We start from the raw sequence: 25,052 nt of genomic DNA, 5'->3' as shown, positions 1-25,052 counted from the left end.
GAGTACAGGAGAGCGTGGAGCGAAGTCTCTGTCAGGCTAGGGAAAGACAAGAGAAAACTTACAACCAGTATGCTCCCGCTGTTCCCCTGGTACCCGGAGAGCAGGTCTTGAAGAGGAAGAGACGGCTCCACAAGTTGGACGACCAGTGGGAGAAGGACCCGTACACCGTACTGCCCTCAAGCCACGAAAACCCGAAGGTCTGTACCATCAGTAAAGACGGAGGGGAAACCACAGCCATTGTATCCCGGGACCACCTGAAGAAGTGTCCCGAACAACTGAGGAACCCTGAAGAGGAACAAGAAGACCATCGACCCGTAGAGGAAAGGGAAGATATGGTTAGTACCGTGCTCGGGGACTTCCCTCGGTCTTGGACTCAAGTCAATGGTGCAGTTGTGGTACCCGTACTCACCTTCCTCCAACCATCATCCCAAGAACCTACGGAGCAACCGGTAGAGCTGGAAGAACAGCCGGTCCAGGAGGCAGAAGACTCTACACAAGCAGACCCGGAAAATCAACCCTCTGCTTATAGTGAGCCTGCCATACCCCTAGTGAGCCAGAGGGCCCATAGACAGCTGCCCAGTTTACCCTTGACAGCTCCTACACCCTGTAGTTCAGGGCCAGACAGTCAGCTCCGTAGGTCCACTAGGGCCACTAGAGGCCAGCTACCCGCACGTTGGAGGATCTAAATGTTTAAGCTATCTTATAATGTTTACTTGTTTATAGTTGCTTGTGTATAATTTTGTGTTTCTAGTTCTTTTTAGGAGTCCTTGGTGGATTTACCGGGAATCCTTGTACATAGTTGGAGCGTAACCCAGGATGGACTAAAGACTGTTAAGGACTCGGGGCAGGACAGGCCCCTACCTGGTTACGTCTCCCTGTTTTGGTGAAATGGACACCTTGCTTTTCAAAACTGCACCCGGTTGCGGACACGCCGTAACCATCTTATGTGTTTTTCTTATTGTAATGTTATTGTTATACCTTGTTATGTTTTTCTAAAAAAAAAAAAAAAATAATATGTTTAGTCCCGGAGTACTAAATTTCACTAGGGGGGAATGTGACACCCCAGGGGTCTGGTTGCCACAGTGATAGAGATATTACGTCTGAGAGCAGGTGGGAGGTCCTTTGGTCAGGGATCCTGTGCATGCCACACCTCCTGCCCAGTCTTGGGAGGGGAAGGACTTCCCCTATATAAACCCGGGGCTGAGGCAGGGTTAGTGAGAAAGAAGACAGAACAAGAGTAGAGAAGAGAAGCAGCATAGCAAGAAACATCAGGAGCTCTGTGGGGAGCAGTGTTACAACGAGTCAGGGGCTGGCAGCTGCAGAGCTCGCCCTGACTGAGAAGATTTCTAACCGGACCCGGAGTCCGAGGCTGTGGGGACTAACTCCTACCCAGCAGCAGAAACCGTCCGGCGGAGGATTTCAGGTCCTCTGGCCCAGAAGCCCGAAGGCACGGTCACACGCGTGGGACCAGCACCGCCATCGTGGAGCGGAAGCCATTAGAAGGCCCCGAGTCACCGGCCATACGGGTGAGCACCACACGGTACACTCAGGGACGTGGGCTACTTATTCCCGCCTCTAGCAAGGTAGCCAGAAGAGTACAGTTAGTTGGGAAGGCCTACAACTCCGCCTGGCCAGGGGAAATCCCATCTGCTCAAGGACTGACCAGGCCCCTATCACTAGCAAGTACTCCGGGAGGGTCTTTCTTTGTCACCAGTAAAGACCCTGAACTACACCGCACCGTCTCTGAGTGGTTCCTGCTACCCCCATCATCCACGTCGGCTGCCCTGAGGCCATACCCCTCCCGTTGGGGGTTATACCATCCACGCTGCACCATCCTTCCACCGGCCTCAGCGGTCTGCCCTGCAGCGGCAGCTCCATAGCTGCATTCAACGGGTGGCGTAGTCACCAACCATCTACTGCTAGTACATCGCCGCTCAGTTTGACTCCCTGGGCACGGACCGGGTCGCCGCCACGAGACTACAACCCTCAAGAGATCCGGCTCCGGGTAAGCTCCCGCGTGCGCAACGCAGCGCGACACAGGCCCAGGGGCGCGTCACTAGCACATGAGAATGAGATCATACACTAAGGCTAGCAGATGAAAATGAGATCATACACTAAGGCTAGCACATGATAATGAGATCATACACTAAGGCTAGCACATGATAATGAGATCATACAGTAAGGCTAGCACATGAGAATGATCATACACTAAGACTAGCACATGAGAATGAGATCATACACTAAGGCTAGCACATGAGAATGATCATACACTAAGGCTAGCACATGAGAATGAGATCTTACACTAAGGCTAGCACATGAGAATTAGGTCATACATTAAGGTCACCACATTAGAATGAGATAGTACACTAAGGCTAGCACATGAGAATGAGATCATACACTAAGGCTAGCACATGAGAATGAGATCATACACTATGGCTAGCACATGAGAATGAGATCATACACTAAGGCTAGCACATGAGAATGAGACTATACCCTAAGGCTATCACATGAGAATGAGATCATACACTAAGGCTAGCACATGAGAATGAGATCATACACTAAGGCTAGCACATGAGAAAGAGATCATACACTAAGGCTAGCACATGAGAATGACACCATACACTAAGGTCAGCACATGAGAATGAGATCAAACACTAAGGCTAGCACATGAGAATGAGATCATACACTAAGGTCAGCACATGAGGATGAGATCATACACTAAGGCTAGCACGCGAGAATGAGTTCATACACTAAGGCTAGCACATGAGAATGATAGCATACACTAAGGTCAGCACATGAGAATGAGATCATACACTGAGGCTAGCACATGAGAATGAGATCATACACTAAGGCTAGCACATGAGAATGAGAACATACACAAAGGCTAGCACATGATAATGAGATCATACACTAAGGCTAGCACATGAGAATGAGATCATACACTAAGGCTAGCACATGAGAAAGATCATACACTTAGGCTAGCACATGAGATTGAGATCATACACTAAGGCTAGCGCATGAGAATTAGGTCATACATTAAGGTCACCACATTAGAATGAGATCATACACTAAGGCTAGCACACAAGAATAAGATCATACACTAAGGCTAGCACATGAGAACGAGATCATACACTAAGGCTAGCACATGAGAATGACACCATACACTAAGGTCAACACATGAGAATGAGATCAAACACTAAGGCTAGCATATGAGAATGAGATCATACACTAAGGTCAGCACATGAGGATGAGATCATACACTAAGGCTAGCACGCGAGATTGAGATCATACACTAAGGCTATCACATGAGAATGATAGCATACACTAAGGGTAGCACATGAGAAAGATCATACACTAAGGCTAGCACATGAGAATGAGATCATACACTAAGGCTAGCACATGAGAATTAGGTCATACATTAAGGTCACCACATTAGAATGAGATCATACACTAAGGCTAGCACACAAGAATGAGATCATACACTAAGGCTAGCACATGAGAATGATATCATACACTAAGGCTAACACATGAGAATTAGGCCATACATTAAGGTCACCACATTAGAATGAGATCATACACTAAGGCTAGCACATGAGAATGAGATCATACACTAAGGCTATCACATGAGAATGAGATCATCAACTAAGGTCAGCACATGAGAATGATATCATACACTACGGCTAACACATGAGAATGAGATCATACATTAAGGTCACCACATTAGAATGAGATAGTACACTAAGGCTAGCACATGAGAATGAGATCATACACTATGGTTAGCACATGAGAATGAGATCATACACTAAGGCTAGCACATGAGAATGAGACTATACCCTAAGGCTATCACATGAGAATGAGATCATACACTAAGGCTAGCACATGAGAATGAGATCATACACTAAGGCTAGCACATGAGAAAGAGATCATACACTAAGGCTAGCACATGAAAATGACACCATACACTAAGGTCAGCACATGAGAATGAGATCAAACACTAAGGCTAGCACATGAGAATGAGATCATACACTAAGGTCAGCACATGAGGATGAGATCATACACTAAGGCTAGCACGCGAGAATGAGTTCATACACTAAGGCTAGCACATGAGAATGATAGCATACACTAAGGTCAGCACATGAGAATGAGATCATACACTGAGGCTAGCACATGAGAATGAGATCATACACTAAGGCTAGCACATGAGAATGAGAACATACACAAAGGCTAGCACATGATAATGAGATCATACACTAAGGCTAGCACATGAGAATGAGATCAAACACTAAGGCTAGCACATGAGAAAGATCATACACTTAGGCTAGCACATGAGATTGAGATCATACACTAAGGCTAGCGCATGAGAATTAGGTCATACATTAAGGTCACCACATTAGAATGAGATCATACACTAAGGCTAGCACACAAGAATAAGATCATACACTAAGGCTAGCACATGAGAATGAGATCATACACTAAGGCTAGCACATGAGAATTAGGTCATACATTAAGGTCACCACATTAGAATGAGATCATACACTAAGGCTAGCACATGAGAATGAGAGCATCAACTAAGGTCAGCACATGAGAATGAGATCATACAATAAGGCTAGCACATGAGAATGAGATCATACACTAAGGTCAGCACATGAGAATGAGATCATACACTATGGCTAGCACATGAGAATGAGATCATACACTAAGGCTAGCACATGAGAATGAGACCATACCCTAAGGCAATCACATGAGAATGAGATCATACACTAAGAATAGCACATGAGAATGAGATCATACACTAAGGCTAACACATGAGAATGAGATCATACACTAAGGCTAGCACATGAGAATGAGATCATACACTAAGGCTAGCACATGAGAATGAGACCATACCCTAAGGCTATCACATGAGAATGAGATCATACACTAAGGCTAGCACATGAGAATGAGATCAAACACTAAGGCTAGCACATGAGAAAGAGATCATACACTAAGGCTAGCACATGAGAATGACACCATACACTAAGGTCAACACATGAGAATGAGATCAAACACTAAGGCTAGCATATGAGAATGAGATCATACACTAAGGTCAGCACATGAGGATGAGATCATACACTAAGGCTAGCACGCGAGATTGAGATCATACACTAAGGCTATCACATGAGAATCATAGCATACACTAAGGGTAGCACATGAGAAAGATCATACACTAAGGCTAACACATGAGAATGAGATCATACACTAAGGCTAGCACATGAGAATTAGGTCATACATTAAGGTCACCACATTAGAATGAGATCATACACTAAGGCTAGCACACAAGAATGAGATCATACACTAAGGCTAGCACATGAGAATGAGATCATACACTAAGGCTAGCACATGAGAATGAGATCATACACTAAGGCTAGCACATGAGAAAGAGATCATACACTAAGGCTAGCACATGAGAATGACACCATACACTAAGGTCAACACATGAGAATGAGATCAAACACTAAGGCTAGCACATGAGAATGAGATCATACACTAAGGTCAGCACATGAGGATGAGATCATACACTAAGGCTAGCACGCGAGATTGAGATCATACACTAAGGCTATCACATGAGAATGATAGCATACACTAAGGGTAACACATGAGAAAGATCATACACTAAGGCTAGCACATGAGAATGAGATCATACACTAAGGCTAGCACATGAGAATTAGGTCATACATTAAGGTCACCACATTAGAATGAGATCATACACTAAGGCTAGCACACAAGAATGAGATCATACACTAAGGCTAGCACATGAGAATGAGATCATACACTAAGGCTAACACATGAGAATTAGGCCATACATTAAGGTCACCACATGAGAATGAGATCATACACTAAGGTCAGCACATGAGAATGAGATCATCAACTAAGGCTAGCACATGAGAATGAGATCATACACTAAGGCTATCACATGAGAATGAGATCATCAACTAAGGTCAGCACATGAGAATGATATCATACACTACGGCTAACACATGAGAATGATATCATACACTAAGGTCAGCACATGAGAATGAGATCATACACTAAGGTCAGCACATGAGAATGAGATCATACACTAAGGCTAACACATGAGAATGAGACCATACCCTAAGGCTAGCACATGAGAATGAGACCATACACTAAGGTCAGCACATGAGAATGAGATCATACACTAAGGCTAGCACATGAGAATGAAATCATACACTAAGGCTAGCACATGAGAATGAGATCATACACTAAGGCTAGCACATGAGAAAGAGATCATACACTAAGGCTAGCACATGAGAATGACACCATACACTAAGGTCAACACATGAGAATGAGATCAAACACTAAGGCTAGCATATGAGAATGAGATCATACACTAAGGTCAGCACATGAGGATGAGATCATACACTAAGGCTAGCACGCGAGATTGAGATCATACACTAAGGCTATCACATGAGAATCATAGCATACACTAAGGGTAGCACATGAGAAAGATCATACACTAAGGCTAGCACATGAGAATGAGATCATACACTAAGGCTAGCACATGAGAATTAGGTCATACATTAAGGTCACCACATTAGAATGAGATCATACACTAAGGCTAGCACACAAGAATGAGATCATACACTAAGGCTAGCACATGAGAATGAGATCATACACTAAGGCTAGCACATGAGAATGAGATCATACACTAAGGCTAGCACATGAGAAAGAGATCATACACTAAGGCTAGCACATGAGAATGACACCATACACTAAGGTCAACACATGAGAATGAGATCAAACACTAAGGCTAGCATATGAGAATGAGATCATACACTAAGGTCAGCACATGAGGATGAGATCATACACTAAGGTCAGCACATGAGAATGAGATCATACACTAAGGCTAGCACATGAGAATGAGATCATACTCTAAGGCTAGCACATGAGAATGAGACCATACCCTAAGGCTATCACATGAGAATGAGATCATACACTAAGGCTAGCACATGAGAATGAGATCATACACTAAGGCTAGCACATGAGAAAGAGATCATACACTAAGGCTAGCACATGAGAATGACACCATACACTAAGGTCAACACATGAGAATGAGATCAAACACTAAGGCTAGCATATGAGAATGAGATCATACACTAAGGTCAGCACATGAGGATGAGATCATACACTAAGGCTAGCACGCGAGATTGAGATCATACACTAAGGCTATCACATGAGAATCATAGCATACACTAAGGGTAGCACATGAGAAAGATCATACACTAAGGCTAGCACATGAGAATGAGATCATACACTAAGGCTAGCACATGAGAATTAGGTCATATATTAAGGTCACCACATTAGAATGAGATCATACACTAAGGCTAGCACACAAGAATGAGATCATACACTAAGGCTAGCACATGAGAATGAGATCATACACTAAGGCTAGCACATGAGAATGAGATCATACACTAAGGCTAGCACATGAGAAAGAGATCATACACTAAGGCTAGCACATGAGAATGACACCATACACTAAGGTCAACACATGAGAATGAGATCAAACACTAAGGCTAGCATATGAGAATGAGATCATACACTAAGGTCAGCACATGAGGATGAGATCATACACTAAGGCTAGCACGCGAGATTGAGATCATACACTAAGGCTATCACATGAGAATGATAGCATACACTAAGGGTAGCACATGAGAAAGATCATACACTAAGGCTAGCACATGAGAATGAGATCATACACTAAGGCTAGCACATGAGAATTAGGTCATACATTAAGGTCACCACATTAGAATGAGATCATACACTAAGGCTAGCACACAAGAATGAGATCATACACTAAGGCTAGCACATGAGAATGAGATCATACACTAAGGCTAACACATGAGAATTAGGCCATACATTAAGGTCACCACATGAGAATGAGATCATACACTAAGGTCAGCACATGAGAATGAGATCATCAACTAAGGCTAGCACATGAGAATGAGATCATACACTAAGGCTATCACATGAGAATGAGATCATCAACTAAGGTCAGCACATGAGAATGATATCATACACTACGGCTAACACATGAGAATGAGATCATACCCTAAGGCTAGCACATGAGAATGAGACCATACACTAAGGTCAGCACATGAGAATGAGATCATACACTAAGGCTAGCACATGAGAATGAGATCATACTCTAAGGCTAGCACATGAGAATGAGATCATACACTAAGGCTAGCACATGAGAATGAGATCATACACTAAGGCTAGCCTATGAGAATGAGATCATACACTAAGGCTAGCACATGAGAATGAGATCATACACTAAGGCTAGCACATGACAATGAGATCATACACTAAGGTCAGCACATGAGAATGAGATCATATACTAAGGCTAGCACATGAGAATGAGACCATACACTAAGGTCAGCACATGAGAATGAGATCATACACTAAGGTCAGCACATGAGCATGAGATCATACACTAAGGTCAGCACATGAGAATGAGATCATACACTAAGGACAGCACATGAAAATGAAAACATACTCTAAGCTAAACCCAAGAGAACATACACAAAAACTAACACATGAGAACATGCCCTAGGGCCTTTAGAAGATGAGATCATACCTTTAAGGCCACAACATAACATACCATAAGGCTGCATCCACATGTTGTTGTGGCTATATTGCAGTTTTTAGTCGGACTCAAGCTATGGTAGAACCACAACTTTTTGCCAAGATTTTGAATTATGTATTTTTGTCATGATTGCCGAAAAATATACGGTACATTGTAGCCGCAACATGTGACTGCATCCTAATGCCAGCTCATAAGAGCACATCCTATGTCCCGCGCATGAGGATGAGTAGACACATAAGAACATACAATTCTGTTTGATGTGTTTACCAATAAGTAGTGGATACTAAGAAATACTAAGATGTTTTTCCCGTTTCTTCCAAAACCTGGTATCTACTATATCAAACTGCCTTCCCCCGTTCAAGACTAGAGAATATATGGCTTACCAAAGTCTTAACCCACAAGATCTAAATTGCTCAAGCTATAAAACAATTTCATCATTTTTTTTTCTTTTTTCTTTTAGTGGACAAATCAAAATCAATCAGAATATGCAGAAGAATGCGAGGTAAAATAAATCCAGATTTTGTAGGATTCTTTCTTTTTATGTCTTCAGTGCATTTCAATCTATTTTTCAGATCTACAGATATTTTATCTGTAATTATTACTTATCTATTATGACTATAATTTATTTTCTGAAAAAAAGAGGATCCGTGCAGCATGTAGACAAAATTTACAGACTATTATAAATTAAAAAAATCTAATAAAAATCCAATAATTAGAGTTTTAGTGTATGGTCAGATGTGGCTGACTTTATGTGACTTTTGCATAGAAAATTGGCAGCAATTTACAATACATGGGTGGCAATTGTTGTGCAGAAAGAGTCAGATTTTCTTCTTGGATTTCATTTTTTGCTATGCTGATACATAGTGTCAATATCTGCATAAGTCATAAATATTATGTCAAAACTTCCTTAAGAAATTACCTATCACATTTGGCATCAGAGGCACACATATTTCATCTGCTGTACTCATACCATTAATTCTAGACATAGTCCATTAAATTCTGTTACAATTGAACAAGATTTACAGGATCATAATTCAGCGGCAATGTCAGTAGTCATGGTTGCCGGACTAGAACCATGTGAACATGCTCCTACCAACCAGCTTATCTAGGACCTCTGCTGAATAGTAGACACCGGCGATGCCGGCAAGTACGATGAGATTCGCAGGGCTCTGGTGCGATGGCCACAGACTACCAACATGGCTGCTCGACCAGGGTTCTTTAAATCTTTTACTCAACTCTTTATACTTTATTATACAGGTGTGCCCACCCAGAAGAACTGCTCATGGAATACAAACTTCCAGCTCTTATAATGGTTGTTGCCAGGCTTTCCATCTCACATGGTGTCCTCTGAAGGACATAGCACATCCATGCCTTACTTGAACATCCATTAGATGTCAATGAAAACTGTGTAATGCTTTATATTCTCTTGCTGCTGCCAGGTCCCCCACTGTTTATATTTGATTGATGGGGGTCTCTGCTGCCAATAGATTCTAGCAAAAAAGGATTGTTCAATGCAGCCAACCTCTTTAAAAGGCCTTTCTGTGATTCTGATACTGATCCATTGTCAGATCTGCAGGGAACTGACTCCAATCAATCCCACAAATCACTGAATGATGGAGTCATGACAATCCCATAACCTCTGCTTCATTGTTTAACAGGCAGACCACCCTACATTTGACAGCAGCTTTCTTCCCTCCAAATCCTTGTGTTTAAAGGGTTATTCCGGTTGGTTCTGGTGATTGGTGGGGAGCCCATATGTTGGAACCCTACAGGTTTTCCAGATATCACTTATACAACCAAAATATTAGCTAAATGGGCTATTTTGGAAACCACTTGGAAGAGCAGCTGTTTTGTGGGGTTTAATATATATACATACATATATAGTGGCTTCCATTTTTTTCGTTACAAGCCAAAATGATGCAATTGCCAGGTTTAACATTTGGTTTTGGGGAACTTATAGAATGAGAGATTTTCCTCTTGTATTCTATGGACTGTGAATCAGGCTTAATTATTCTCCTATCTCCGCCTTTAAGGAACTATTTCTGCTTTATGTTGTTATTCTTAGTATTTCCACATAGTATGTTTTAGCAGGTTAGAAGCTGAGCCAGCGCAGACACTATTATCTAAATAGACAGAAAACATTCGGCAGCGTCTGTTCATGGACATTTGGCCCATGATAGACTAGATAAATAGATGTTTTTGTGTGTGTGCAGCAAGAAAATTAAGAGAAATACTATGCATTCTTGGTCGTATAGGCTAATCTAGCCTCAGGGCATAGCACTTATTATGAAAGGAATCAGGCACGTATCTGCTTGCTGACCTCCTGCTCGGAACATGTACAAGTATGTCTCGCTTCCCACAACACAAATTGTCTCCGTAAAAGCATCAGATTGATTTCTGAATTCTATTCTTATTCTATTGAATGATACTAAGAAAATAACATAAAACAATGATAAATCGAAAGGGCAAAAACATAGACCTTCCAATACTCCTGAGATAATTACTGGATCAGAGGAGTTTTATGGAAAAAGGAAGACATGGGACAAAAGGAAGAAAGGGATAAAATAGGGAAGGAGCAGAGATGAAAAGACAATAATTGATCATTAGTACAAACCCTCCTCACACTGGGGGAGGGGAGGCAGCAAGCACGTTATAAGCAACATGTTCTAATGATTATTTTTCATGAAAATAGCACAGTAAGGAAATATACAATAGACAGCTACCAGGCGAACAATGGTTCAGCTCATTGTTGGCCAACTGCTATCTTTCCCGATACACAGGAGCGCTCTATTCTCTGTAATAGAGCTGATGCCAAAATCCTCTGGTTGTATTGTTTCTGAGAATAAAAAGATTGTCAGTCCTAAATCAAACATACCGGATCCTAAAGTCCCCCATACAAATAAGACTGACCTTGGCCAAACCCGCCTATATCTGATTTGTATCGAGACCCTGGACAGGTGATTGTCCAACGAGTTAAGGATCCAACATGTCCAATGTCAGACTGCTGATTCTTTTATTCTCCCTTAGATAAACTGTCACCAGATTTGTCTGGTAGTCTCCGGTAGAGAACACTGAAGTACTTGACCGATTGTGCTCTTGTGTATGGGAGAGATGGCTAACATAACTGCCGACTGGACAATCAGTTGAACCATCGTTCGGTCAACAGTTATCTAAGGTGACTGGAGGGCTATAGTGTAAGGAAGCCCCCATATACATTAGACCATCGGCCGAGGTGGCAGTTTCAGCTAACGTTAGTGTAATGTGCATAGGGGCCTTAACAGTACAACTTTTGTAACTGAAGTGTGAATATGAATAAGTAATTATGGGGCCCCTTAATACTACTTAAATAGGATGTGTATGGTATTGGAACTTAGTCACATTCACTACATAGAGCAGATCTGCAGTACCAGAGACGGCCCATTAACAAGTGTGCCTTTGATTTTTTAAAGAAGACAGTTATGAACAGCACCTTTAAGTAAGTACTGCTGCACAAGCATATTACTTTCACAAAGTTTTCATGTTAGGTTAATGTTAGGTTGTATGAAAAATTGTCCGCTTTTCATCCAGAAAAAAATCTTTCTACATCAGTATGTCTGTTTTTCACATCTGTATGACATCTGTATGGAATTTGTTTTATTCATCAACAATTTAAAATATAATAAATTGGGTTCTCGGTTCATCAGTCCCTTCAAGGTGTTGAAACCAATTAATCCGGTAGCCTACAAGCTCAAACTCCCGGCCTCCTTACGAATCCCAAACTCCTTTCACGTGTCTCTTCTTAAACCTGTTGTCCTCAGTTCTTTCTTCAAACACCCTGGTACCACTCCTGTTCCAGCTCTGAAGATGTTTTCGAAGTAGAGAACATTCTGGCCACAAGAGGGTAATAGGAAAAACCTTTTTCTTGTGGATTGGAAGGGGTACAGTCCTGAGGAGAGGTCCTGGGAGCCCAGGCAAAACATCCATGCCCCTCTCCCCCTGGATAGATTTCTTGAGGATTAGAAAAAGAGGAGGCGTAAAGGGGAGAATACTGTAACACCGGCATTTCTGCCTTCTGCTTCCCTCCCCCGACATAGACGCCAATTCTCTCACCGCCGCGGTCCTCGGCCGGAGTGTTCTGCTCCTCCTTCCTCTTCCTGTGCTCAGGCTGCCCGGGGTACGTGCACAGAGCGCAGATCCCTGGGCCCCGTGCTTAGGGTGCACGCGCCTTCCCGTATCTTAAAGGGGCCACGCACGCCAGCCCAAAGTGTTCCCAGCCAATTGCTGGAGGACATTTACTATTTCAGGCGCCTCCTCCAACATAGAGGTGCCTGGGGAATGTTGTAAGTTTATTCACACACTCTTGTTAGTTCCCAGGTCCCAGCGCTTGTATTTCTATGTACCTGCCTGTCTATCAGCCGTGCCAGCCTGCCTATCAGCCATGCCTGCCTGCCTGTCCATCAGCCATGCCTGCCTGTGCCTGCCAACTCTACCATCCCTGGCCGTGTCTGCTTCCGGTGCCTTGGGGGTCAGCTGCCATCCACTCGAGGTCAGTCCCAGAGTAGCACCTGGTCCCGCCTCCCTTGTCTCTCCTCGGGTCAAGGCGTCGTCAAGCCGCCGTACATCCGAGGTCAGACTTGGTCAGAAGATAACATTTAATTGGTCATTAATATATAAATCATCATCAGACTTTTTCAGTTCAACAATAGTGCTAACAAAATCATATTTTCATTCAGTTGTAAAGTACTACTAATAATGATGACAACCATATCAACTCACATCTTATGCACACAACTATTTTAGGAGTCAATTATTGTTTAGCCTTAAAAAGTAACTGGTGTTTTGATTTTTTTAAAATAAATCAATAGTATACATGGAAATAAACATTTTTGTAGTATATGTTATCAGAGAAATCTGTTTATTTTACCTCTTTGATTAATATTTAACTCACAATTCATGGGTAAAATCTGTCTTCAGTGAATGCAGATTTTACCATAGGAGATGACAATTGCTGCCCATGTAATTCAATGGAGACTGGAGGGGGAGAAGGAGGGAGGAGCTATATACAGACACAAACATTCTGCTGTAAGTTCCCCTGAAAGACAGTTACAATTCTCCATAGAACTTTATAAGCACCAACTGCCATCTCAGTAATGAATACAGATTTTGCCTGGAAATTGTGAATTTTGAGAATGAATGATAAATCTAGGAAAAGAAAAAGGCATATTTTTCTAATAAAATATATTGCAAAGTTTCTTATTTCCATGTGTACAATTGATTTACGGAAAAAAATAAAACAACAAAAAATTTTCCCAAATAATCGATTCTCAGCAAATTACAGTTAGTCCAATTATCTTGAAAAGATGTGTCTAATACTCTGTGGTCTCCTAGGAGTGTATGCAATTCATGTAAATGTGTCTAATGGAGAGGCTGCCTCAGGCACAGAAAGCGAAGCTTCTAATTTTCAGGATCGATCTAGGGCGTCCAGCAAGTGATGATTCCAATTTTCAGGTACTAACAGTCTCTCCAGTTACCTTTTGGGGTTCTTGTTTCTATAATCAGCGTTTATTTCTAGCTGAGTAATATTATTAATTTTTCCTGAATTTATTTATTCATCAACTTATTTTGAGTTAAGGTGACCCTTTTTTTCCATGTTTATTGTGGTTGACTTTTCATGAAATGTTCATCATTTGTAACTCATTATGTTTTGTATGCCACAAGGTGACTCTACATTGACCACTTTGTTTTGGGATGTTTTTATTGTTTTCTTCTGGTTTTGTGTTCTTATGATTAATAAAATTCTATTTATTTTTGGTAAAAATATGTTTTAATGGTTTTTGAATTTTTTTGACTTTGATAAGGTATTTATAGGTTCATGACATTAGAACAGGCCAGTACTAATAAAAGTCACATGCATGAATACGCGCTGAATCTGGAAATAAACATTGACAGAAATGTGATACTGAGTCAGAGCTGTGTTACATTTATTCTGTTGATCAGTGGGGGAACCTGGTGTCGAACCCTGACGAAGCACACACTAATGTCATCAATGTGTATTCTTAATAAATCTATTAGATAAACAATAATTTGTTTCATTTTCCACGTGTGAGTGTGTGTCCGATACTACAGACTGAGCCTATGTAGCAGAATGAGGATGAAGGATCAGGCGTCGGGGATTCTCGGAACAACAATGTAGAGGTTTCCAATCTTATCAAACATCTGATCCCTATTAAAATTGTATTCTTTGTGTGAAATATAATATTTTTCCTCTGCTCTGTTTTGTGAAAGTCTATCTAGTACAGTAATTTCTCTGTTCTAAATGTGATTCTAAGAAATTCTAGACATCTTTAGAGAATATTATGGATTCCTCTGCTGACCAGCTATTGATTAGGTAATGAATTCAGTCTCCTGATTTCATTACCAAATTGACCTTGGGTGTCCTTCGCTCCTGTAAGGAGATAGATTATTCAGGAGCATATGATCATGAATAATGGGACAAAATCTATTAAAAAAATTATCTTTGACCATAGGAAAAAAAGTTTTATACAATTTACAACAATCCACATTTAAAATATACATAAAACACAGTTTTCATGCTTTAAAGTGGATACCCTTGGATAAATATCATGATCTAATGGAGAAATAAAATAATAAATTGTGAGGGAATCTCTTTAACCCCTTAATGCCCGCCGCAACACATTTTTACGGCGGTCATTAAGGGTACTTATTCCACAGCGCCGTTAAAATGCGTTGCTGTGGAATAAGTAATTAGCGCCACTCGACAGCGGCGATTCCTGCGAATGTCAGCTGTATATGACAGCTGACACCCTGCAGTATCGACCCCAGCCGGTCTCGATCGGGGTCGATTAACCCCTTAAATACCGCTGTGAATCGCGACCCCCCTTAGTAACCATTGGACTCCCTTGATGAGAATCGCGGGTACCGTTGGTTATCATGGTACCCTGAGATCATGTGATAATCCCAGGGTACGGTGGCCTGTGAGATCCAGCAATAAGCTGAATCTCACAGGCAGTCAGTGAGTTCAGTGACTCACTGACAGGTCTTATACACTGCAGTACAGTATTGCAGTGTATGAGACCAGTGATCAAAGTGAAAATCACACATATCCCACAGTGAGACATAGTGAAAAAGTGAAAAAGAGTTAAATAAAATATGTAAAAAAGTAAAAAAAAACACACAAAAAGTGCACACAAATCACTAAAATCTGTTTCTCCACTCAAAACGCAGCGTTTGTTATAAAACAAAAATAAACAAAAAAAGTACACATAATTGGTATTGTCGCGTCCGGGACGACCCACTCTATAAAACTGGTACATTATTTAGTCCGTTTGGCAAATGCCGTAAAAAAAAAAAAAAAGAAAAAAACACGCCAAAAATTACACTTTTCATCATACTGACTCACAAAAAAGTGAATAAAAAGTGGTCAAAGCGGTATGTAAAAAAATTATATAAATAAAAAAAACAAACGGCAAAAGAATAAAAAAGTTACAGCTCTCAGAATGTGACGATGCAAAATCAAGTTCTTTTTTGTAAAATATTGTTTTCAGTCTGTAAAAATAGCAAAGCATAAAACAAAATATATAAATCTGGTATCGCTGTAATCGTACCCACCTGACGAACAAATCAGTCTTATCATTTTTACCGCTCGGCAAAGGGAGCAAAAAATGAAAAAAATAATTGAATTTCTTTTTTTTGTTCATTCTGTGTCTGAAAAATCTGAATAAAAAGCGATCAAAAATTACTATGTGCCCCAAAATGGTACCAAAAAAATCTGCGACTCGTCACGCAAAAAATAAGCCATCATACACCTCTGTTTGCCAAAAAATAAAAAGTTACAGCTCTCAGAATATGGCGACGAAAATAACTACTCTTTATAAATCTGGTATTGCTGTAATCGCACCAACCTGAAGAATAAATCCGCCTTATCACTTATACTGCATGGTGAACCATGAAAAAATAAAAATAAGAACTATTTTGGTACTGCTGTCTATTTCTTCATTCTGCCTCCAAAAAATCTGAATAAGGCTCGGCTCACGTTTATCCTACGCTCTCCGCTGAGCACTTACATTGGGGTTTCCGTATAAATTCACCAAAACCGTAAATCAGACAAAAAAATGAGATGGAGCCACTCACTTATGAGGCCGAAGGAGTCACTGTGGACTGGTCTCTGTTCCGGCAGCGTACCATCATTTTATGCTTTTTTGTAGCGCACAAGTGTGGACGACCACAGATCTGTGTGCGCCTAAAAAGATGGAGACCACCGAAGCAGACATCAAGCAAACTTCAAAGTGTCTCCATCTGCCTCTTTGTGGTGGGTGGTTCTGTTGGGGTTTCATCTTAATCGCATTTTTGTGGGATTTACACGGAAACCCCGTCATAAGTGCTTAGCGTAGACTGGTGATCCAGTCTTATTCTGGAAGCAATGGAAAATTATGTACCCCAAAACGTTACCAATAAAACTCCTAATTTCTTCCACACAAAACCAGCCCCCTCTCAGGTCTGTCATCTGTCACTGGGACTATATGGTGTCCCGCGTTACTGGTAGAACAAAGACTGTGGAAAAGCGACATGGCTCCCGCCCCCTCAAATAAAATCCAGTGAATTCTGCACTTTCAAATCCAAATGCCCCCTCCTTCTGAGCCCCACTGTGCCTAAACCGCAGTAAGTGGCCACATGTTTGGCATTATTGTAGCGGGGAGAGCACTTAATTTACGGGGTGTGTGTCACCAGTAGAAATGTATGTGGGCATTACACTTTATGGGGGCACAATGTATGGGCACTAAACTGGCATATTTGGAATTCTCCAGAATAAAGCCTGGCATGGATGTTACATAATAGTCACTGCAGCAGTAGGTTGGTTCATTGAGATGTGCAATTTCCACAATGGGGCCCTTTTGGGGGTTTCTCTGCTGTTCTGGCACCTTAGGGGCTCCGCAAATGTCGCCCACAAACTATTCTACCAAAATCGATGCTCCAAAAGCCAAATAGTATGCTCCTTCCTTCTCAGCCCAGACGTGTGGCCTAACAGTAATTTCTAATGACATATGGGGCATCATCGCGTTCGGTAGAAATAGCATAACAAATTATGGGGTCCGTTTTCTTCTATTATCCATTGCAAAAATTACAAATTTGGGGCTAAAACTACATTTTCATCAAAAAATGAAAATTTTCAGTATAACGACCTTATGCTATTAAATTCTGTATAGTATCTGTGGGTTCAAAATGCTCACTATAACCCTGGATAAAATTCTTGAGGGGTGTAGTTTCCAAAATGAGGTAATTTGTCAGGGTTTTCCACTGTTTAGGCACATCAGGAGCTCTCCAAACGCAACATGACACCTGCAGATCAGTCCATCAAAGTCTACGTTCCAAACGTCACTCCTTCCTTTCCAAGCCGTGCCGTGTGCCCAAACAATAGTATCGCCTACATATAGGGTATGTCCGTACTCAGGAGCAATTGCACAACAAATTTTGGGGTCCATTTTCTCCTGTTACCCTTGTGAAAATAAAAAAAATTGGGGCTAAAAGTACATTTTTGTAGAAAAAAAATGTGATTTCTTAATTTCACGGCTCTACGTTATAAACTTCTGTGAAGCACCTGGTGGTTCAGGGTGCTCATCACACATCTAGATAAGGGGTCTAGTTTCCAAAATGGGGTCACTTGTGGAGGGTTTCCACAGTTTAGGCACATCAGGGGCTCCCCAAACACGACATGGCGTCTGCTAATTATTCAAGCAAAAAGTCAAATGGCGCTCCTTCCCTTCCGAACCCTGCTGTGTGCCCAAACAGTGGTTTTTCCCCACATATGGGGCATCGGCTTACTCAGGAGGAATTGAAAAACAAATGGTAATGGGCAATGTCTCCTGTTACCCTTATGAAAATGCAAAATTGGAGGCTGAAAAACATTTTTGTGGGAAAAATGTACAAATTTCATTTTCACCGCTCAATTTTATAAACTTCTGTGAAGCACCCGGGGGTTCAAGGTGTTCACCACCCATCTAGATAAGTTCCCTGAGGGGTCTAGTATCCAAAATGGTGCCACTTGTTGGGGGTTTCTAGTGTTTAGGCGCATCAGGGGCTCCCTAAACATGACATGTGTCCACTAATTATTCAAGCAAATTTTACATTCAAAAAGTCAAATGGCACTCTTTCCCTTCCGAACCCTGCCGTGGCTTTCCCCCACATATTGGATATCGCCATGCTCAGGAGAAATTGCACATCAAATTTTGTGGTCCATTTTCTCTCGTTACCCTTGTGAAAATAAAAAAATTGGGTCTGAAGTAAACATTTTGTGAAAAAAAGTTAATATGCAAATTGCCTCTTCAGAGCAAAAGAGGACTTGAACTCTATAGCGCCACCTATTGGAAGCAGCAATCCTACAAGTCACAATCAACCCTTAACAAGTCGTGCAATATGACTTAGAATAAAAGCCAAATCAGAATCTCAATTTGCAGACACAGTGTTTCGGGCTGTTGGTCCTCGTCAGTGCAAAGTATGAAAACTGATTTGGCTAGGTGAGAGGCTCTGGACTGAGGTCTAAGGGGTAACGTTTCTCCTTGTGGAGAGTGACATACCGGTTCTGGCACTGTGTCTGCAAATTGAGATTCTGATTTGGCTTTTATCCTATGTCATATTGCACGACTCGTTAAAGGGTTGATTGTGACTTGTAGGAATGCTGCTTCCAATAGGTGGCGCTATAGAGTTCAAGTCCTCTTATTCTCTGAAAAGGTAATTTGCATATTAAATTATCCCAGAGGAGCATTGCACGGTGAATAAGATCACTTCAAATGTGATGTGGTCCCTAAAAAAAATGTTTTGTAAATTTTGTTGGAAAAATGAGAAATCGTTGGTCAACATTTAACCCCTATAACGTTTGAACAAAAAAAAGTTTGGTTCCAAAATTCTTCTGAGGTAAAGAAGAAATGTGGGAAATGTTATTTTTTAAATATTTTGCATGACATACAGTACAGACCAAAAGTTTGGACACACCTTCTCATTTAAAGATTTTTCTGTATTTTCTTGACTATGAAAATTGTACATTCACACTGAAGGCATCAAAACTATGAATTAACACATGTGGAATTATATACGTAACAAAAAAGTGTGAAACAACTGAAAATATGTCTTATATTCTAGGTTCTTCAAAGTAGCCACCTTTTGCTTTGATGACTGCTTTGCACACTCTTGGCATTCTCTTGGTGAGCTTCAAGAGGTAGTCACCGGAAATGGTTTTCACTTCACAGGTGTGCCCTGTCAGGTTTAATAAGTGGGATTTCTAGCCTTATAAATGGGGCTGGGACCATCAGTTGTTTTGTGCAGAAGTCACGTGGATACACAGCTGATAGTCCTACTGAATAGACTGTTAGAATTTGTATTATGGCAAGAAAAAATCAGCTAAGTAAAGAAAAACGAGTGACCATCATTACTTTAAGAAATGAAGGTCAGTCAGTCTGAAAAATTGGGCAAACTTTGAAAGTGTCCTCAAGTGCAGTTGCAAAAACCATCAAGTGCTATAAAGAAACTGGCTCACATGAGGACCGCCCCAGGAAAGGAAGATCAAGAGTCACCTCTGCTTCTGAGGATAAGTTTATCCGAGTCACCAGCCTCAGAAATTGCAGGTTAACAGCAGCTCAGATTAGAGACCAGGTCAATGCCACACAGAGTTCTAGCAGCAGACACATCTCTTCAACAACTGTTAAGAGGAGACTTTGTGCAGCAGGACTTCATGGTAAAATAGCTGCTATGAAACCACTGCTAATGACAGGCAAGAAGCAGAAGAGACTTGTTTGGGCTAAAGAACAAAAGGAATGGACATTAGACCAGTGGAAATCTGTGCTTTGGTCTGATGAGTACAAATTTGAGATCTTTGGTTCCAACCACCGTGTCTTTGTGCGACACAGAAAAGGGTGAACGGATGGACTCTACATGCCTGGTTCCCACCGTGAAGCATGGGGGAGGAGGTGTGATGGTGTGGGGGTGCTTTGCTGGTGACACTGTTGGGGATTTATTCAAAATTGAAGGCATACTGAACCAGCATGGCTACCACAGCATCTTGCAGCGGCATGCTATTCCATCCGGTTTGCGTTTAGTTGGACCATCATTTATTTTTCAACAGGACAATGACCCCAAACACATCTCCAGGCTATTTGACCAAGAAGGAGAGTGATGGCGTGCTACGCCAGATGACCTGGCCTCCACAGTCACCAGACCTGAACCCAATCGAGATGGTTTGCGGTGAGCTGGACTGCAGAGTGAAGGCAAAAGGGCCAACAAGTGCTAAGCATCTCTGGGAACTCCTTCAAGATTGTTGGAAGACCATTTCCGGTGACTACCTCTTGAAGCTCATCAAGAGAATGCCAAGAGTGTGCAAAACAGGCATCAAAGCAAAAGGTGGCAACTTTGAAGAACCTAGAATATAAGACATATTTTCAGTTGTTTCACACTTTTTTGTTAAGTATATAATTCCACGTGTTAATTCATAGTTTTGATGCCTTCAGTGTGAATGTACAATTTTCATAGTCATGAAAATACAGAAAAATCTTTAAATGACAAGATGTGTCCAAACTTTTGGTCTGTACTGTATCTCTCTGATTTAAGGCATGAAAATGCAAAGTTTGAAAATTGCTACATTTTCACCAAATTGTTTTTTTTCACAAGAAAACACAAGTCTTATCGAAGAAATTTTACCACTATCATGAAGTACAATATGTCACGAAAAAATAGTCTCAGAATCAGTGGGATCCGTTGAAGCGTTTCAGAGTTATTACCTCATAAAGTGACACCGGTCAGAATTGTAAAATTTGGCCTGGTCATTAAGGACATAATTAGCTCCGTCCTTAAGGGGTTAAGAAAGCCCCCAACTGTCCACTTTCTGCACTATTGATCCCTTAAACAGGTCAAAAAGTAGGTAGAGCTAAGGCAAATGTGCATGAAAGAACCAAACAAAAAATGAAGTCTTAATGGTTTGTACAAAGGTATAACAACTTTACTAGTACAAAATATACGCATCGAATCTACAAGTATAAAAATAGTGAATGATATGTGTAAGAGGATAGAGATAAAGAATAGCAGCAAGGGCACAAAGAGACCAAATCCCAAATGGCGATGATTAAAATAAATTGATGTTACAATGAGACAATAGGGGAAAAGCAAGGGAAATTATTGTCAGACAGTGCTGTTGAGCTCTGCAATGCCCCATAACCTAGTGATACAGCACAAAGATTAGGGCTACAAAACCACACTCTAGCCTTGTGCACAGTGGCTGTTCTGTGACCCAGAAAAAAAATCCCAATGCGTCCCCAGAAGAAATTTTAGTTGCCAAATGGTTTTCCCTCTGAAATGGAGTTGCGCCCGGACAGGTGGTGAGGAAGGCAAATGCCTCTTCCCTCCCAAGGGTTTAAAAGTGTCTTGTGAGTCAGAATGCAAATATTGAGCGTTTGCTTTAGGTAACCAAATTATCATCTTCTGCCAGTTTATCTTCTTCAGCTATTTCACCTTGTGAAAAAACATTCAGCAAAGGGGATATAAAAGAATAGAAAAGATGGGTGACAGTAGACTAAATGCTGCTTTATTTCAAGGTTTTGGGTTTCTTATGTTTGAGAGAAATCCCGTTGACTTTCTTATAGGAAGCAATAGCAATGCATGGTACTGTTGTGGAATTAGAACTAAGGAGTCTTAGGTCTTTCTATTCTTCCTATATTACAATCTATTATAATGAGAGATGTCTTAATGGGAATCAGTCAGTAGGATCAACCTTCCTAAGTTTATACACTGTGTTCAGAATTATTAGGCAAGTTGTATTTTAGAGGATTATTTTTATTATTGATCAACAACTATGTTCTCAATCAACCCAAAAGACTCATAAATATCCAAGCTTAATATTTTTGGAAGTTGGAGTGTTTTTTTTTTAAGATTTGGCTATCTGTTTGTGCAGGTAACTATTACTGTGCTGAATTATTAGGCAACTTAATAAAAAACAAATATAATCCCATCTCACTTGTTTATTTTCACCAGGTAAACCAATATCAGTGCACAAAATTTAGAAATAAACATTTCTGACATGCAAAAACAAAAAACAAAAAAATTAGTGATCAATATAGCCACCTTTCTTTATGATGAACCTCAACAGCCTTCCATCCATAGATTCTGTCAGTTGCTTGATCTGTTTTCGATCAACATTGCGTGCAGCAGCCACCACAGCCTCCCAGACACTGTTCCGAGAGGTGTACTGTTTTCCCTCCCTGTAGATCTCACATTTTATGATGGACCACAGGTTCTCTATGGGGTTCAGATCAGGTGAACAAGGGGGCCATGTCATTATTCTTTCTTCTTTTAGACCTTTACTGGCTAGCCACGCTGTGGAGTAGTTGGATGCATGTGATGGAGCATTGTCCTGCATGAAAATCATGTTTTTCTTGAGCGATACCGACTTCTTCCTGTACCACTGCTTGAAGAAGTTGTCTTCCAGAAACTGGCAGTAGGTCTGGAAGTTGAGCTTCACTCCATCCTCAACCCGAAAAGGTCCCACAAGTTAATCTTTGATGATACCAGCCCATACCAGTACCCCACCTCCACCTTGCTGGCGTCTGAGTCGGAGTGGAGCTCTCTGCCCTTTACTGATCCACCCCCTGGCCCATCCATCTGGCCCATCAAGAGTCACTCTCATTTCATCAGTCCATAAAATCTTTGAAAAATCAGTTTTAAGATATTTCTTGGCCCATTCTTGACGTTTTATCTTATGTTTCTTTTTCAAAGGAGGTCACTTTTCAGCCTTCCTTACCTTGGCCATGTCCCTGAGTATCGCACACCTTGTGCTTTTTGATACTCCAGTAATGTTGCAGCTCTGAAATATGGCAAAACTGGTGGTGAATGGCATCTTGGCAGCTTCACACTTGATTTTCCTCAATTCATGGGCAGTTATTTTGCGCCTTTTTTGGCCAACATGCTTCTTGCGACCCTGTTGGCTATTTGCCATGAAACGCTTGATTGTTCGGTGATCACGCTTCAAAAGTTTGGAAATTTCAAGACTGCTCCATCCCTCTGCAAGACATCTCACAATTTTGGACTTTTCAGAGCCCGTCAAATCTCTCTTCTGACCCATTTTGCCAAAGGAAAGGAAGTTGCCTAATAATTAAGCACACCTTTTATAGGGTGTTGATGTCATTAGTCAACACCCCTCCTCATTACAGAGATGCAAATCACCAGATTTACTTAATTGGTAGTTGGCTCTCAAGCCTATGCAGCTTGGAGTAGGACAATATGTATAAAAAGTATCATGTGATCAAAATACTCATTTGCCTAATAATTCGGCACACAGTGTATAGGCATGCAGGTCATAGAAAAATGAGTAAAATGATACCTTGATATCTGCAATTTGTTGTCTTATTCCTGAGAAATCCATTTAATTTAAAATAATCTCTGGAGACGGATACTCAGGGAGATCTATGTCCGGCCGATAGATCTCAACAGCTCATTTACACATTAAGAAAAATTGTGGATTACTCAGCAATAAGACATCTGATCCCAGGTATCACAGTATCATTTTGATTAAACATCCTATGACCTGTGTGCCCATATAGATAGCCTAGGAGGGTTGATCCTACTGACTACTTCCCTTTAAGAGTCTACAGTATGTTTCCATATGAAATCTTGGGAAATAGCATGAAAATACATTAAATGAAAAAACATTGCACAGGAACTGCCATTCTCATTATTTCACTGCCATAAAATGTTCTTGCAATGGAAAGTGCTAAGTAATTGAACACTCATTTAATTAAGATTCACACACTTCTGGAGTTCCATAATGAGCCTGCAAATTGAGATTACCCATTATTCTATTCTACACAGTACTAGAACACAAGTATAGTGATATCATCAGACTCGTACAGTATTTCATTAACCTTAAAGCTATAGTTTTGGCTTGGTTGGTCAAGTGATTGCATCCTAAGTAGTTTTATATCACTCATCCTGTGTAGCAATTACTCACCCCGTAACGTGAAGGTGACATGAAGTCTTTCATGTCATATACTAGAAACCTTATGGAGAGGGAAAACTGCAAATGAACAAAGCCTTGTGTGTGAGAATCATATGACTATTCCCACAATTTACTCTATTGACATATCATTCAAACACGCCTTAAGTCAAGTTGTCTGTGTATATAATGAAATAAGGGTGATAGAAACCTATGACTGCAGTGATTTTAAACCTAATCCACACTAGGCACTATTTTGACTTATGTGTCTCAACAATTCTAGACTTTAAATATATCTGCGTGTCATGTGTTATTCCCTTCCATTTGACCCCATGCATCTTCTTAACCTACCAACATTAAAAGAGCTTCATAAAAATAAAGAAAAAATAAGTCAGTTCACCTTGTAGCGGCTCCACGCTCGGAACAGGCAATGCCACC

General features: G+C 41.0%; 1 protein-coding gene across 1 annotated transcript in view; it reads right to left on the bottom strand.

Moving 5' to 3' along the window:
• TPST1 (tyrosylprotein sulfotransferase 1) overlaps positions 1-24,754 on the bottom strand; it is a 224,825-nt gene extending 200,071 nt beyond the window's left edge. The window contains exon 1 of the mRNA XM_073664951.1: positions 24,630-24,754. The gene's annotated coding sequence lies outside the window, so the exon portion shown is untranslated. The remainder of the gene's footprint in view (positions 1-24,629) is intronic.
• Between the last annotated feature and the right edge of the window lie 298 nt (positions 24,755-25,052).

The sequence above is a fragment of the Phyllobates terribilis genome, unplaced genomic scaffold (genome assembly GCF_046119375.1).
Source record: "Phyllobates terribilis strain yellow unplaced genomic scaffold, ASM4611937v1 Scaffold_2__4_contigs__length_985480577, whole genome shotgun sequence".
NCBI lineage: Eukaryota > Metazoa > Chordata > Amphibia > Anura > Dendrobatidae > Phyllobates > Phyllobates terribilis.
Note: the sequence above shows the minus strand (reverse complement) of the source record. Positions and strands in the feature narration are given on the sequence as shown.